Source organism: Dermochelys coriacea, chromosome 1 (assembly GCF_009764565.3).
Source record: "Dermochelys coriacea isolate rDerCor1 chromosome 1, rDerCor1.pri.v4, whole genome shotgun sequence".
NCBI classification, from domain to species: Eukaryota; Metazoa; Chordata; order Testudines; family Dermochelyidae; genus Dermochelys; species Dermochelys coriacea.
Window position 1 is genome coordinate 65,323,835 of NC_050068.2, and position 13,443 is coordinate 65,337,277.

Genomic DNA, 13,443 nt, shown 5'->3' on the forward strand with positions numbered 1-13,443 from the left:
AGATGCTCCTATTGTCAAGGATTCTTCTGCAGTATATTGGTGCAGATAATTCTGTTTTAATGTGTGGTTTTGTATTAGATAATTGTAGCGATTAATATGATGAGAGCTTTCTGTGTAATTCCAGGGACAAGAAAGAAAAAATGGAATAATAGAATTTCTCATTTGCTTTAATTTTCTTCTTGCCAGAATAAAAATATCAACAATTATATTAATCATAATTATAATAACAAGGATAATAATTAAAAAATAGATAGATAGTAGTAAACTAGGACAACTACAGGAAAAAAAAGGAAAGAAAAATACACATGACTTTTTTTTCCCCCCTGGGACATCACTTTCTTAATTATTTCTGCCCCGTGTACAAGAAAAAAATGTCTGAAATGTGATACCAATAACATCTTTTAGATTATTAATTGTGGATATGTATGACGTGTTCACTTGGGCAAGAAATGTATTCTTTGCCTTATCATTCCCTATTCTTGCCCTGATTTTTAAGCCTTTGCAACACAGACCTATGCGATTTGACTTTATTGGGCATTAGTATGAGATTGGGGTTTGGGAATATAGCAATACAGAGACATCCCTATGGTGTTTTTAGTGCTCCATGTCAGTTAGTCACTTCCTTGCTTTTTAAGCAGGGAAGGTATGTGGAACATAGACAGCAACATTTAGTGATATGGCTCCTCATTTTCTAATAAAAGAATAATTAACTACAATATTTGCAAATGCTGCTGTATTCACATCATGTTTTATTGATATACCTTAGGCAAATAGCCAAACTGTGTGATTTTTGGATTACAGGGACCCAACCTATAAGGATTTAATAGATCATTTTCTCTTTCACATGACCTTTCAAAATTCTTTAGGAAATCAGAGCCAAGTTCTTTATATAGGGACATCAATTATAACTCCTTTCACGTACTTGTGCTCTTTAGTTCCATAGTGCTTCACAGTACCTAAACACAGTAATTATTTATATTCCAGCTAATTTACAAAGACCATAAAGCTTCTCATTTACCTTCCTGATTCCCTGGATGATATGGTAAGCCAGATGCTGGTTTCAGTGTTTCCTAGAGTGACTCCTGTGGGAGAGGTCAGTTGCTCTCTTAAAGTCTAAACTTTCAAACACTTGCTTCTCCTTTCATAGCAAGGAGGCAGAATAAATGAGGAAAGAGTGTACTATTTTTCTCACTTTACTCCTATTAATCACAGAATTGCCTTTCTTCTCTCCCTTTGCCTAAGGAAGGTAAGATCAGAAAGCCTGATCTGCCAAACCTCAATCATGTGATCACAGCCTCAGACACACAGATGTAGTCCCATTAAAGTCAATGGGGTTACTGGTGTGTATAAGGACTACTAATGTGAGTAAGGTTTTGCAGGATTAAGCCCCAAAATTTCACTACAACTTGTCTATGGAAGAGCTTGACATATGCATGTTGCACAATGACAAGAGGTACCCCGTGGTTTCCCTTCAAATAGTTTTGCTTAAAGCTTTCAGTCAGAAGACTCTGTAATTATGTTTATAGGCTGTTGCCATTTGAGCTGCAGCATGAAATTATGAAAGAGGTTCCAGAATTATTAGCAACCTAATTGCAATTGTATGTATTTGAATTTTAAATGTGCTTATTGTTCTGAATCATGAGTTTTATTAGGGTTAAACTGGAACATTTAATTGCCGTAAATGAAGGGTGCCCCTGACATGTCTGCAGAAAAGTCCCTTAATCCAAGAAGTCAGCAGCTGCTTCTATTCCTGCTGGACTCCACCTTTTCTGCACCATCAGTTTTTATGCCTGTAAAAACCAATCACTGACTGGTGACAATTTTACCTTAAAAAAAAATCACCAGAGTTGTGAATACGGATAAATGCATAATTTTATAAAACATTTTGAACCAGTAGGAATCCCAGAAATCTGAACATATAAACTAAAATCTGAACATTAAAAACATCTGAGAACAGTTCATATTTCTTTTAAGTATCTGCTATGAAATTGATCTCTTTCCATCCTGCCTGATGAAGTTCCATTCCATATGGGAAAGTGTGCCTCTGGCACTGCTGGTTTATGTGGGTACTTTGATGTGCGAGTGTGAGAATCCTATCAATGCATTGGAAAGGAGGTTTTTTGTTTGGGTATATTCCTAGTACAGAGTTGGGGCTCAAAATTTACAGGCTTTTTGCCCTGGTTTTATCTAGTGCCTCACTGAGATATTGGCTTTCCCCACCACTTTTCCCTGCCTGTTTTTCAGCTGCAAAAGAAAAAAAACAGTGGGGAAAAAAGGGTAAAGGCAGAGAAAATAAGAAATATAGCTGAGGGTAATTGGCATTAACTCAGGCTTTACTTATATTTTTCCCTAGTTTGAGCCTGGAATTTATCTAATCTTAGAAATCTTTTATATCAGTACTAACAACGAAGAGAAAACATAAGGAAAGAAGAACAAAGGGGGAATTAAGTGATTTTACAGGCACTGGGCATGAAAATGCCATTAGGAACCCCAATTAGCATTTCCTCCTGAAAGTATTGTCAATTATTTTACCTGAAAAGGCTAATTCCTGCTTACCTTCTCCCACAAGCAGTATTGATGGTAAGGAGATTGTTTACCTGAGTAAGTCACAGAATCTAAAAGATGTGGATAAAAATCAGAAGCTTCTGAAGGCTATATAGCTTGTTTTAGAAGCTTATGACTGGGGGAGGAGAGTAGCCTCTTTCCTAGTGATGAATTTGATTGAACAAAGCCATCAAAGTTCTCAGTTTACCTGATAAGGTTCACTGTTAGGGTTGTACTTTACTGTAAGTATCAATGCATCAGCCATGAAACATTATTTTTTAAAGCATGGGAAAAGCAGAGTGTATGTGAAAGAGGGTGGGGGCACAAGCACTGAGGGGGGAAAAAAAATCCAAACCATAATTCCAAAGTGTAGTTTTTCTTCTTTTTCACTTGAATGTTAGAGAAGAGAATAAAGAGGTGTGCTGTGGGGAGCGGTTGTCCGGTATGGTAGACTGAGTAATAAAAAGAAAAGGAGTACTTGTGGCACCTTAGAGACTAACAAATTTATTAGAGCATAAGCTTTGGTGAGCTACAGCTCACTTCATCGGATGCATTTGGTGGAAAAAACAGAGGAGAGATTTATATACACACACACAGAGAACATGAAACAATGGGTTTATCATACACACTGTAAGGAGAGTGATCACTTAAGATAAGACATCACCAGCAGCAGGGGGGGGGGAAAGGAGGAAAACCTTTCATGGTGACAAGCAAGGTAGGCTAATTCCAGCAGTTAACAAGAATATCAGAGGAACAGTGGGGGGTGGGGTGGGAGGGAGAAATACCATGGGGAAATAGTTTTACTTTGTGTAATGACTCATCCATTCCCAGTCTCTATTCAAGCCTAAGTTAATTGTATCCAGTTTGCAAATTAATTCCAATTCAGCAGTCTCTCGTTGGAGTCTGTTTTTGAAGCTTTTTTGTTGAAGGATAGCCACTCTTAGGTCAGTGATCGAGTGACCAGAGAGATTGAAGTGTTCTCCAACTGGTTTTTGAATGTTATAATTCTTGACGTCTGATTTGTGTCCATTCATTCTTTTACGTAGAGACTTACATACTCATTCTTACGAAGAGAGGGAAGAACATCTTTGCCAGCAGGCTGGCTAACCTAGTGAGGAGGGCTTTAAACTAGGTTCACCGGGGGAAGGAGACCAAAGCCCTGAGGTAAGTGGGAAAGCGGGATACCGGGAGGAAGCACAGGCAGGAATGTCTGAGAGGGGAGGGCTCCTGCCTCATACTGGGAATGAGGGGCGATCAACAGGTTATCTCAAGTGCTTATATACAAATGCACAAAGCCTTGGAAACAAGCAGGGAGAACTGGAGGTCCTGGTGATGTCAAGGAATTATGACGTGATTGGAATAACAGAGACTTGGTGGGATAACTCACATGACTGGAGTACAGTCATGGATGGTTATAAACTGTTCAGGAAGGACAGGCAGGGCAGAAAAGGTGGGGGAGTAGCACTGTATGTAAGGGAGCAGTATGACTGCTCAGAGCTCCGGTACGAAACTGTGGAAAAACCTGAGTGTCTCTGGATTAAGTTTAGAAGTGTGTGCAACAAGAGTGATGTCATGGTGGGAGTCTGCTATAGACCACCGGACCAGGGGGATGAGGTGGATGAGGCTTTCTTCCGGCAACTCACGGAAGCTACTAGATCGCATGCCCTGATTCTCATGGGTGACTTTAATTTTCCTGATATCTGCTGGGAGAGCAATACAGCGGTGCATAGACAATCCAGGAAGTTTTTGGAAAGCGTAGGGGACAATTTCCTGGTGCAAGTGCTAGGGGAGCCAACTAGGGGGAGCGCTTTTCTTGACCTGCTGCTCACAAACCGGGTAGAATTAGTGGGGGAAGCAAAAGTGGATGGGAATCTGGGAGGCAGTGACCATGAGTTGGTTGAGTTCAGGATCCTGACGCAGGGAAGAAAGGTAAGCAGCAGGATACAGACCCTGGACTTCAGGAAAGCAGACTTTGACTCCCTCAGGGAACAGATGGCCAGGATCCCCTGGGGGACTAACATGAAAGGGAAGGGAGTCCAGGAGAGCTGGCTGTATTTCAAGGAATCCCTGTTGAGGTTACAGGGACAAACCATCCCGATGAGTCGAAAGAATAGTAAATATGGCAGGCGACCAGCTTGGCTTAATGGTGAAATCTTAGCGGATCTTAAACATAAAAAAGAAGCTTACAAGAAGTGGAAGGTTGGACATATGACCAGGGAAGAGTATAAAATATTGCTCGGGCATGTAGGAAAGATATCAGGAGGGCCAAATCGCACCTGGAGCTGCAGCTAGCAAGAGATGTCAAGAGTAACAAGAAGGGTTTCTTCAGGTATGTTGGCAACAAGAAGAAAGCCAAGGAAAGTGTGGGCCCCTTACTGAATGAGGGAGGCAAGCTAGTGACAGAGGATGTGGAAAAAGCTAATGTACTCAATGCTTTTTTTGCCTCTGTTTTCACTAACAAGGTCAGCTCCCAGACTGCTGTGCTGGGCAACACAAAATGGGGAAGAGATGGCCAGCCCTCTGTAGAGATAGAGGTGGTTAGGGACTATTTAGAAAAGCTGGACGTGCACAAGTCCATGGGGCCGGACGAATTGCATCCGAGAGTGCTGAAGGAATTGGCGGCTGTGATTGCAGAGCCCTTGGCCATTATCTTTGAAAACTCGTGGCGAACGGGGGAAGTCCCGGATGACTGGAAAAAGGCTAATGTAGTGCCCATCTTTAAAAAAGGGAAGAAGGAGGATCCTGGGAACTACAGGCCGGTCAGCCTCACCTCAGTCCCTGGAAAAATCATGGAGCAGGTCCTCAAAGAATCAATCCTGAAGCACTTAGAGGAGAGGAAAGTGATCAGGAACAGTCAGCATGGATTCACCAAGGGAAGGTCATGCCTGACTAATCTAATCGCCTTTTATGATGAGATTACTGGTTCTGTGGATGAAGGGAAAGCAGTGGATGTATTGTTTCTTGACTTTAGCAAAGCTTTTGACACGGTCTCCCACAGCATTCTTGTCAGCAAGTTAAGGAAGTATGGGCTGGATGAATGCACTATAAGGTGGGTAGAAAGCTGGCTAGATTGTCGGGCTCAACGGGTAGTGATCAATGGCTCCATGTCTAGTTGGCAGCCGGTGTCAAGTGGAGTGCCCCAGGGGTCGGTCCTGGGGCCCGTTTTGTTCAATATCTTCATAAATGATCTGGAGGATGGTGTGGATTGCACTCTCAGCAAATTTGCGGATGATACTAAACTGGGAGGAGTGGTAGATACGCTGGAGGGGAGGGATAGGATATAGAAGGACCTAGACAAATTGGAGGATTGGGCCAAAAGAAATCTAATGAGGTTCAATAAGGATAAGTGCAGGGTCCTGCACTTAGGATGGAAGAATCCAACGCACCGCTACAGACTAGGGACCGAATGGCTCGGCAGCAGTTCTGCGGAAAAGGACCTAGGGGTGACAGTGGACGAGAAGCTGGATATGAGTCAGCAGTGTGCCCTTGTTGCCAAGAAGGCCAATGGCATTTTGGGATGTATAAGTAGGGGCATAGCGAGCAGATCGAGGGACGTGATCGTTCCCCTCTATTCGACACTGGTGAGGCCTCATCTGGAGTACTGTGTCCAGTTTTGGGCCCCACACTACAGGAAGGATGTGGATAAATTGGAAAGAGTACAACGAAGGGCAACGAAAATGATTAGGGGTCTAGAGCACATGACTTATGAGGAGAGGCTGAGGGAGCTGGGATTGTTTAGTCTGCAGAAGAGAAGAATGAGGGGGGATTTGATAGCTGCTTTCAACTACCTGAAAGGGGGTTTCAAAGAGGATGGCTCTAGACTGTTCTCAATGGTAGCAGATGACAGAACGAGGAGTAATGGTCTCAAGTTGCAATGGGGGAGGTTTAGATTGGATATTAGGAAAAACTTTTTCACTAAGAGGGTGGTGAAACACTGGAATGCGTTACCTAGGGAGGTGGTAGAATCTCCTTCCTTAGAGGTTTTTAAGGTCAGGCTTGACAAAGCCCTGGCTGGGATGATTTAACTGGGACTTGGTCCTGCTTTGAGCAGGGGGTTGGACTAGATGACCTTCTGGGGTCCCTTCCAACCCTGATATTCTATGATTCTATGATTCTATGACTGTCCAGTTTGGCCAATGTACATGGCAGAGGGGCATTGCTGGCACATGATGGCATATATCACATTGGTAGATGCACAGGTGAACGAGCCTCTGATACTGTGGCTGATGTGATTAGGCCCTATGATGGTATCCCCTGAATAGATATGTGGACAGAGTTGGCAACGGGCTTTGTTGCAAGGATAGGTTCCTGGGTTAGTGGTTCTGTTGTGTGGTGTGTGGTTGCTGGTGAGTATTTGCTTCAGATTGGGGGGCTGTCTGTAAGCAAGGACTGGTCTGTCTCCCAAGATCTGTGAGAGTGATGGGTCATGCTTCAGGACAGGTTGTAGATCCTTGATGATGCGTTGGAGAAGCTTTGGTTGGGGGCTGAAGATGATGGCTAGTGGTGTTCTGTTATTTTCTTTGTTGGGCCTGCCTGTAATAGGTGACTTCTGGGTACTTTTCTGGCTCTGTCAATCTGTTTCTTCACTTCAGCAGGTGGGTATTGTAGTTGTAGGAATGCATGATAGAGATCTTGTAGGTGTTTGTCTCTGTCTGAGGGGTTGGAGCAAATGCGGTTATATCGTAGCGCTTGGCTGTAGACAATAGATCGAGTGGTATGATCTGGATGAAAGCTAGAGGCATGTAGGTAGGAATAGCGGTCAGTAGGTTTCCGATACAGGGTGGTGTTTATGTGACCATCGCTTATTAGCACCTTAGTGTCCAGGAAGTGGATCTCTTGTGTGGACTGGTCCAGGCTGAGGTTGATGGTGGGATGGAAATTGTTGAAATCATGGTGGAATTCCTCAAGAGCTTCTTTTCCATGGGTCCAGATGATGAAGATGTCATCAATGTAGCGCAAGTAGAGTAGGGGCATTAGGGGACGAGAGCTGAGGAAGCGTTCTTCTAAGTCAGCCGTAAAAATGTTGGCATACTGTGGGGCCATGCGGGTACCCATCGCAGTGCCGCTGATTTGAAGGTATACATTGTCACCAAATGTGAAATAGTTATGGGTCAGGACAAAGTCACAAAGTTCAGCCACCAGGTTAGCCGTGACAGTATCGGGGATACTGGAGCCCCGACCTGGGGTATTCTATCTGCTACCCAAGATCCATAAACCTGGAAATCCTGGACGCCCCATCATCTCAGGCATTGGCACCCTGACAGCAGGATTGTCTGGCTATGTAGACTCCCTCCTCAGGCCCTTCGTTACCAGCACTCCCAGCTATCTTCGAGACACCACCGATTTCCTGAGGAAACTACAGTCCATTGGTGATCTTCCTAAAAACACCATCCTAGCCACTATGGATGTAGAAGCCCTCTACACCAACAGTCCACACAAAGATGGACTACAAGCCGTCAGGAACAGTATCTGTCCAACTCTGTCCACATATCTATTTAGGGGATACCATCATAGGGCCTAATCACATCAGCCACACTATCAGAGGCTCGTTCACCTGCGCATCTACCAATGTGATATATGCCATCATGTGCCAGCAATGCCCCTCTGCCATGTACATTGGCCAAACTGGACAGTCTCTACGTAAAAGAATGAATGGACACAAATCAGACGTCAAGAATTATAACATTCAAAAACCAGTTGGAGAACACTTCAATCTCTCTGGTCACTCGATCACAGACCTAAGAGTGGCTATACTTCAACAAAAAAGCTTCAAAAACAGATTCCAACGAGAGACTGCTGAATTGGAATTAATTTGCAAACTGGATACAATTAACTTAGGCTTGAATAGAGACTGGGAATGGATGAGTCATTACACAAAGTAAAACTATTTCCCCATGGTATTTCTCCCTCCCACCCCACCCCCCACTGTTCCTCTGATATTCTTGTTAACTGCTGGAATTAGCCTACCTGCTTGTCACCATGAAAGGTTTTCCTCCTTTCCCCCCCCGCTGTTGGTGATGGCTTATCTTAAGTGATCACTCTCCTTACAGTGTGTATGATAAACCCATTGTTTCATGTTCTCTGTGTGTGTGTATATAAATCTCTCCTCTGTTTTTTCCACCAAATGCATCCGATGAAGTGAGCTGTAGCTCACGAAAGCTTATGCTCTAATAAATTTGTTAGTCTCTAAGGTGCCACAAGTACTCCTTTTCTTTTTGCGAATACAGACTAACACGGCTGCTACTCTGAAACCTGAGTAATAAAATGTTCATGAAACCAACCTTACAGTCACCCACACTGATTATTTCATATTTTACCATTAAGTTTTGTGAGTATCAGCTAAACACTTTTCACTGCTTAATTTTTCTCCTCTATTGGCTTTAATTAAGCTTGCACTAGGGGCAGGTTCAGCATCCTGGCAAATTTAGAAATGTGCTTTTAAAACAAGTGAACTTTGCTCATGAAGACAGGCTTTCTCAATATTACACAGCTCACATAATGGGCACAAATAACCTTAATTTATTTTGAAATGTATCTGAATGTGAGTATGTTTGGAAAGGTAAAGAAGAAGAGGGGATGACATTTGAAAAGAGAAAGTTAAAACATCAGATGGGACTTGGGTTTGCACTATGAGACTAGTCCAATGACAGTGGTTTACACTACATTGAGATAAGTATAATTCAGAGTACAAAATGTATTTGTCTTGACTCTGCTGGCAGTTTAGAAACCCAGCTGAATAAAACCAGATAGCCTGTATTATATAACTTCAATATTGCAATTAAAAAGTCAGTTTTTAAAATCAAGGAACATCACAATGATATTGGGCATATCTTATCACAACATTCAAAATGACACAGTGAATTAAAAATACAAGGACATTTTACCTATCACACAGGGTTTCTTGTTATCTTAAGAACCTTAATACATTTTGATGGTCTGTCATGAAGCAACCAAGCTTTTAGGGTAGCTTTCCTAGCTTAAGCTTTCACAGCAGCCAGAGTCCTACAAAAGGAACACCCACTGCACTAACATCACCATTCTTCCCTTTAATGTTCTCCACAGGTTACCAACATGAAAAAGCAGCTACACTTTCTCACTTTGAGAGTCTGATTAAACTATCTCATGCTGTTTGTATGACAAAAAATGTGTTAAAAAATATAAAAGCCTGCTATATCAAGGCTTTCTCTTCACTGTATTCATACACAATGGAAAAATCAATGAGACGTTTGACAAAAAAAGTATACTTTCAACTGTTTTTCATTGTGTTTAAAATTAATCTAATTAAAAAACAGACTTAAAGGTTTCTGGTGTTGGATAAGTTTGCCACTTACAAAGAATAGCAAAAATGTCTTGACACAAGTTGAAAGGCATATCCCATGAAAAGAATAGGCAACACAGAGTACCTTGGGTAGGGTATACGCTCGGTACAGGGTTGAAGCTCAAAATATATCAGTACAGGATTTTTTGGCCTGGTTTCTTCCAGTGTTTGATTAAGTTATTGACTTCTTACCACCTGTTTGTCAGGTGCAAAAGAAAAACAAGGTGAAGAAAATGAGAAACATAGTATATGGGAATTGGCATTAAATCAGTGTTTGCGTAGGATAAATCAGAAGTTCCTGGAGGCCATATAGTTTAAATCAATGACTTGTATGAATGGACTATAAGGTGGATAGAAAGCTGGCTAGATCGTTAGTGATCAACATCTCAGTGTCTAGTTGGCAGCCGGTATCAAGCAGAGTGCCCCAGGGGTCAGTCCTGGGGCAGGTATTGTTCAACATCTTCATTAATGATCTGGAGGATGGAATGTATTGCACTCTCAGCAAGTTTGCAGATGACACTAAGCTGGGAGAGGTAGATATGCTGGAAAGTAGTCATAGGGTCCAGAGTGACCTTGACAAATTGGAGGATTGGGCCTAAATAAATCTGATGAGGTTCAACAAGGACAAGTGCAGAGTCCTGCACTTAGGATGGAAGAAACCCGTGCACTGCTACAGGATGGGTACCAACTAGCTAAGCAGAATTTCTGCAGAAAAGGACCTGGGGATTACCAGGGAGGAGAAGTTGGATATGAGTCAACAGTGTACCTTTGTTGCCAAGAAGGCTAACAGCATATTGGGTTGTATTAGTCGGAGTATTGCCAGCAGATCAAGAGAAGTGATTATTCCCCTCTATTCAGCACTGGTGAGGACACATCTGGAGTATTTCGTCCAGTTTTGCACCCCCCCCCCACTACAGAAAGGATGTGGATAGATTGGAAAGAATGCAACAGAGGGCAATGAAAATTATTAGGGGACTGGGGCACATGACTTATGAGCTGGGCTTATTTAGTCTGCAGAAGAGAAGAGTGAGGGGGGATTTGATAGCAGCCTTCAGCTACCTGAAGGGGGGTTCTCAGGAGGATGGAGCTAGGCTGTTCTCAGTGGTGGCAGATGACAGAACAAGGAGCAATGGTCTCAAGTTGTAGTGGGGAAGTCTAGATAGGCTGTTAGGAAAAATTATTTCACTGGGTGGGTGGTAAAGCACTGGAATGGGTTACCCAGGGAGGTGATGGAATCTCCATCCTTAGAGGTTTTCAAGGCCCAGCTTGACATTGCCCTGGCTGGGATGATTTAGTTGGGGTTGGTCCTGCTTTGAGCAGGGGGATGGACTAAATGACCTCCTGAGGTTTCTTCCAACCCTAATCTTCTGTGATTCAATGATTTATGATTATATGATTCTGTGTATAGTGGACTTCATACAGCTTTATAAAACATTACTTTCAATGTCTTAAAAATATTTTTGTGTGTGGAATGCATTTAATTCAGTAGTATCTTTCTCCAATTCTCACCTTTCTTCATATGAAAATACCCTTTATTGCATACAAACAGGGGTATTTGTGCATGGACAAGAGTGTTTATGAGCCACTGTTCATTACTTACCCAATCATTTATTTGCTGCTTTCTGATTTAAAAGTTTCCAGTCACCCAGATAGGAAACAGAGGCAATATAGTTGATCAGTGAATGAATAGCTGAAAATTATTTCTCCACACAATTTTACAGATATATAGAAATAAAAACTACATTTCAGATATCAAAATTGGTTTCAAAAGATTCAAAAACAGAAGAAGGGGATAAATATTCTGGATAATTTATTCACAGTGATCTGCTCTAACCATCATAACAAATAATACTTACTATAAGTAACTTTCTTGGAAGAGATTTATTAAGTCCGTGCAAATTTCTGCATCAGTAATGCATACATTGCTTAATGACCAGGGGTATGTGTACCCTCCCCACATAGACACATACATAAAAACAAACAAACAAACAAACATGAGTTTCAGGGAAGTGTAGCATGTCACCAGCATCAGCAAATCATCTCCCTGGCACCCAAGATCTCCAAAAATTCATTATTGTCGAGCCAATCTGATCAATTTACATTTCTGGCTTCTCCTACTTCCTGGGTGCAAGCTAGACTCTTCCTCTGATTCCCTGACCCCTTTCTGCATGGTTCTATGGAGAAGTGAAGACAACATGAACTGTAATTCAATTACCTTCTCTCCTTGCATAGAACACTAAGGATCCAGACAGAGCTGTAGGAAGGTCCTAGCAGGGCAGGGAGGTAAAACATAAAATGTTTGATGCCTGACTGAAACAAAATGGCCAATTCCATGACAAAAAGCCTGGGTTTTGAAACTTGGAAAATGGTTTACTTCTATATCCTTTAAATTGTGGAGCTCATGAGACCAAGTAAAATTAATGGGGCAGATTACACCTGTTAGGATATAGATATTCAGGCCTGTCTGCTAAGCCCTATACTCTAATTTAGGTGAATTCTTATCACTTGGTTAGTTATAGAGGTATAAAAGAAAGAATCAAAATCACTGTCTGCCTGTGTAAGGTCCTTCTCTTACTGTGACAGTCTGAGGCCCTGTTCTTAAGCTAAGGCCTTTGGCTAAGCAGCAGAGGCAGCCATAAGCTGGGAAGCGACCGGTCACCTCCTCACATTCCAAACTAGACACACTGAAATAAGGTGCAATTGGGCTGCAGGAATACAATCCTGTCCTGATAGTGCCTATCGCCTCCAGAGAAAGGGAGGTGCCTAGAAAATGTAAAAGGAAACTTAGTTTGATAGCATCCTGTCTGGCAAAAACTCACTTATCAATAGCTGGGATGTGAAATCGTCACTTCTGTATTGTTTTATCATTGTAGTCCCCATTTCCCTATTGTTTGTCTGTATAATCTCTGTCTGGTTCTGTGATTGTTCCTGTCTGCTGTATAATTAATTTTGCTGGGTGTAAACTAATTAAGGTGGTGGGATATAATTGGTTAAATAATCATGTTACAATATGTTAGGATTGGTTAGTTACATTTCAGTAAAATGATTGGTTAAGGTATAGCTAAGCAGAACTCAAATTTTACTATATAGTCTGCAGTCAATCAGGAAGTAAGGGGGAAATGGGAACAGGGAATGGGGGTGGGGAAATTGGAATCATGTTTTGCTAAGGGCAGGAATGGGAACAGGGACACAGGTAAGGCTCTGTGGTGTCAGAGCTGGGAAGGGGGACACTAAGGAAGGAAACTGGAATCATGCTTGCTGGAAGTTCACCCCAATAAACATTAAATTGTTTGCGCCTTTGGACTTCGGGTATTGTTGCTCTCTGTTCATGCAAAAAGGACCAGGGAAGTAAGTGGGTGAAGGAATAAGCCTCCAACAACACCTCTCAGAACCATTGTTCCAGCCTCACTGCAATCTCAAGAGGGCACATTGAATTCATGTACACTCTCTTCACTTTTTCTCTGAAACCACATGGGCTACACACACACACACACACACACACACACACACACACACACACACACACACTATGGATTTCAATTCTGTGAGAATGAATTGTACAGTCTGTGGTTTGAATTCCA